At 31.7% G+C, this 4,534-nt stretch overlaps 1 long non-coding RNA gene across 2 annotated transcripts; it reads right to left on the bottom strand.

Moving 5' to 3' along the window:
* Positions 1–207: 207 nt before the first annotated feature.
* Positions 208–3,961, bottom strand: LOC126972624 (uncharacterized). 2 transcript variants are annotated; one of them, XR_007731176.1, is made up of 3 exons: positions 3,444–3,961; positions 2,095–2,280; positions 208–1,196 (listed from the first exon to the last, which is right to left on the bottom strand). It is a non-coding gene; the product is annotated as an uncharacterized LOC126972624 (long non-coding RNA). The 2 variants fall into 2 exon arrangements; XR_007731175.1 differs by having other exon boundaries at positions 2,095–3,961.
* Between the last annotated feature and the right edge of the window lie 573 nt (positions 3,962–4,534).

The raw sequence follows: 4,534 nt of genomic DNA, 5'->3' as shown, positions 1-4,534 counted from the left end.
AGCAGTGTTTTCGATGCCTTAGGTTTGACCACTTGGCTAAATTCTGTAAGAATGCACAGCGTTGCTCAATCTGCACTGAAAATCATTCATATAAAGAATGTCCTATACCTATTGACAAAGCAGTATGTGTGCACTGTAAAGGTAACCATCTTGCAGTATCAATGCCCTATAAAACAAAAAAAAGATATTGGATAGTAAAAATAAAAGTAAAACACCATTATCAGATTTATTTAAACATCCAACAAACTTTCCATCACTCAATAAGACAGAGAACACACAAGACATCATTAATTTAATTTTATCCAATCCAGCAGCAATGAACCTAATCACAGAATCAATAATAAAAGTCATTACACTAAATAAAACACAGAATCAAAGCATTAGCTCACACGCAATTAGTTCAGCTATTAAAGATACCATACAAATTAAAAATAAAACATCACATTCAACTGTCACAAACTTAACATAGTACAGTGGAATGCTCAAAGTCTGTTGAGTAACAGACTTGAGCTTCAAAACCTACTTTATGAGCAGGACATACACATAGCACTTATATCAGAAACTTGGCTTAAACCAAATATACAGTTTTCTATCAGAGGTTATACAATACTAAGAAATGATTGTGGTAATGATCACAATGGTGTAGCAATTTTTGTTAGAAATGGCATTTATTTTCAAAAGTTAGAAACATTTTCTGATAACTACTTGCAAAATGTAGCAATCAAAATAAAATACAAACAAAAAGACATCTCAATTGTTAGCTTTTATAGTCCTGGCAGCAGTGTACCTAACTTTGACAAATCTAAATTTAATAGACTGTTGCATAGTATTCCAAAACCACTAATAATTACTGTGATTTTAATGCTCACCATGCCATTTGAGGTTGTAATAGAACCAATTCTAGAGGTAGAGACATCATGGATGTCATTACATCCATTGATGATAATGACTTAATGCTCTTAAATAATGATCAACCAACTACAGTGGGTACTAATTCTTGGAGACCAAATGGACTAGATCTAATAATAGTATCATCTTCATATTCATTCATAATAGTATTATTCCTGTGCTGTGAATGGCAAGTTCATCAGGACTCTTTGGGCAGCTATCACTTGCCTACAATCACAAAATTTTCCATGGTAGTGTTGGAAACTGAATCTTCTTCAATTCCATCCAACATTCCTCCACACAGTAATCTGAAAATAGTAAATTGGGACCAATATGAGAACTTAGTAAATGACTTTTTAAAACAATTTGAAATAAATAATTGTAATCTACAGAAGTCTTACAATAACTTCTGTTCCATAATTCTTAGAGCGGTAGAAAATTCAGTACCTAAAACCAACTATCACTGTAACAATATTACTCATCTACCTAAAAGAAAGCGACAACTTCCCTGGTGGAATGGGCAATGTACTAAAGTGGTAGAAGATTGCAAGCAGGCTTATCTGTTATTCAAATCAAATTGCAATATCCAAAACTACATTCATTTTAAGCAAGCTCAAGCAAAGAAAAAATGTATATTAAGACTTGAACGTCGTAAATCCTGGACAGATTTTTGCTCCACCATAAATAGGTTAACGCCAATGAAACAGATTTGGACAAGAATGAGGAAATTTAAGAACTTATATTCTAATAATAATTGTTTCTCTAGCAATAATTGGATATCCAACTTTTTACACAAATATACTCCAGATACAGTACCAAATTTGACAATTATTCACAATAATCATCCTTTAAATAGCACCAACTCTTTTATGATTGCCCCTTTTACTATTGAAGAATTAAAAGCTGGTCTATCATCAAGAAAGGACTCTGCATGCGGTTTGGATTGGCTCTCCTATAAAATGTTTAAACTCCTAAACTCTTCTAACTTAAATAAGTCTCTAAAAATATTAAATCTCCTATGGAAGAACTCCACTATTCCAGAAGAATGGAAAACAGACTGTCTGATTCCAATTTTAAAGCATGGGAAAGATTCTAGTTCAGCTGATTCATATCGTCCTATCACACTAAGCTCGTGTGTTGGTAAAATTTTTGAACAATTAATAAAACAGAGATTAATATTTTATATTGAAAGTAACAACCTCTTACCTAATAATCAATTTGGATTTCGATGTGGTCGTTCTGCTTGTGAGAGTATACGGCATTTATGTCTTGACATCCATAGTGCCCAGATTGACAATAAGATATTGGCTGGTGTTTTTTTGGATGTTGTAGGAGCATTTATTAATGTTAATTTAGAACAATTATCATCCATTCTGCTATCCTTAAATGTCCCTGAAAAAATAGTTAGTTGGATATTCAATTTCTTGCTTGGTCGTAAACTTTATGTTAGAGTCAATAACCAATTAATAGGTCCTCGATATTCATATAGAGGCGTATCGCAGGGCGGAATTTTGAGTCCATTGCTCTTTATAATCTACATAAATCAAATAAATATTGTTTTGGTTAATAGAGTTTCTAACCTCCAATTTGCTGATGATCTAGTAGTGTATAGTTCAGGACTTAATTTATCAAATGTTGTGTTAGATCTTAATGTAGCACTCAAAAAATTGGAGCTTTATTTTCAATATAATATTTTCAAAGCATTCTATAAGAATAAGAGATGCAAAAATATATTATGGTACTAAGGAAATTTCAATAGATAATTCAATAAAGTTTTTAGGAGTTACGTTTTTAAGTAATTTTAGATGGCACAAATATGTTGAAATATTAGAAATCGAGCATTAAAGGCCTGCAATATTCTGAAATCATTAGCTGGTACATATTGGGGTGCAGACCCACACATCTTGCTAACACTATATAAGTCATTAGTCCGTAGCCATTTTGAGTAGGCCTTCTTTTGTTATGGTGGAGTAATTACATTAGTGAATAAATTAGAAAAAATACAAAATAAATGCTTAAGGATCATAACAGGCGCTTTTAGGTCTACTCCTATAATATCTACAAACAAAATTCTTTCTCAAATTAACTTCTATTAATAATCATCCACTCCTATTAAAGATACAGGACTATATTAACCAAACTGACAATAATTCCTACTATCAAGTAGAAGGCATCAAGGAAAGTAATACTGCTGTCTCTATGACAGTTTATGACATACAACTGCAGAGTGGGTTTAATCATAGGTTAAATACCTTGGCTAGTATATACACAGCAGAATGTGCTGCCATATATGATGCTCTAGAATATATTGGAGAACAGTCATATAATAATTGGATTGTTATAACGGATAGCATGAGTGTTTTAAAAGCTTTACAATATCCTAAATGTAATGTTACAACTAATTTCATCATTTACAATATTAGAGACAAATATCAATGCTTATGCCTAACAAAAGATATTGTTTTATTCTGGACTTCTTCACACATAGGCGTGGAAGGAAATGAACAAGCTGATTATCTTGCTAAATCTATTGTGAATAGTAATCAGATACATACTGCTTTGAACATTCCCATACCACACACAGATGCACTGTCTCATTTTAAAGGTACATTCTTGCAAGACTTTCAGAATTATTGGCAACAAGTTGTTCAAACAAAGGGCAAATGGTTAGCCGACATTAAAACGAAATCTCTCCTCCCTGGTTTGTTAAAAAGAAAAAATACTTCCACAGAAAATTATACACCACAATTTGTCGGTTACGTCTGGGACATTCTCGTAGTGGTGCTCATTTATTTAGGATCGGTGTTTTAGATTCTCCAACTTGTCAATTCTATCAAATTTATCCATCCAAACTCTTGATCACATTTTCTTTGACTGTCCCCAATATAATCTTCAAAGATTTACATTGATAGACTGCCTCTTGGATATTTATAAGAATGCTGAATACATCCCGCGCTCACTTCAGCAGTTATTGAAAACTTATGACTGCTTCGTGCCGCTTTACAAATTTATAGTTTCAACGGTAGGCGAAATTTGAAAATACGGCTTGGCTTCTGACACAATCCCTTACACAGACTTAAAACATATTCGTCCATAAATAATAAATTATTATTGGACTTGTGTTTATAATGTAAATTTTAATGTATAAATGTAAATAGTATATTTGTAGTTATACTTAAATTAGTTTCATATTATCTTATAATTATTATATTCAACTAATATTCATCATTATTACTTATAATTCATGTATAATATATTTCTTATATCGTATATGAGATTTATATTTTAGTATTATATCATAAAAGTTTATTATTAAAAATAAGGGGCTAAGCTTGATCTTAATCGGAACAAGAATATTATCAATAAAAGACTTGGCTTCGGCTTTTCATGCGAACCTATATGTATATGAAGAAAATGAAAGATGAAGAACACGAAATACTACTTTTATGGGAAATTGTACTATTTATGTTTGAAGATGAAGATTATATGAATACGTATCTTGACTTTGAACAAGCTGTGTAACGTGAAGAATAGAAAAATAAAAATGAAGACTTGGCTGTATGGGCTTTTGACCCCTTTGCCTGTCCAGATGGACGAACAGAACCAAAAAAAAATGGTTTTGAGACTTTTGGCTGTTGAATATCTG

This window comes from Leptidea sinapis, chromosome 2, assembly GCF_905404315.1.
Source record: "Leptidea sinapis chromosome 2, ilLepSina1.1, whole genome shotgun sequence".
NCBI lineage: Eukaryota > Metazoa > Arthropoda > Insecta > Lepidoptera > Pieridae > Leptidea > Leptidea sinapis.
This window is presented reverse-complemented; position numbering and strand designations above follow the sequence as displayed.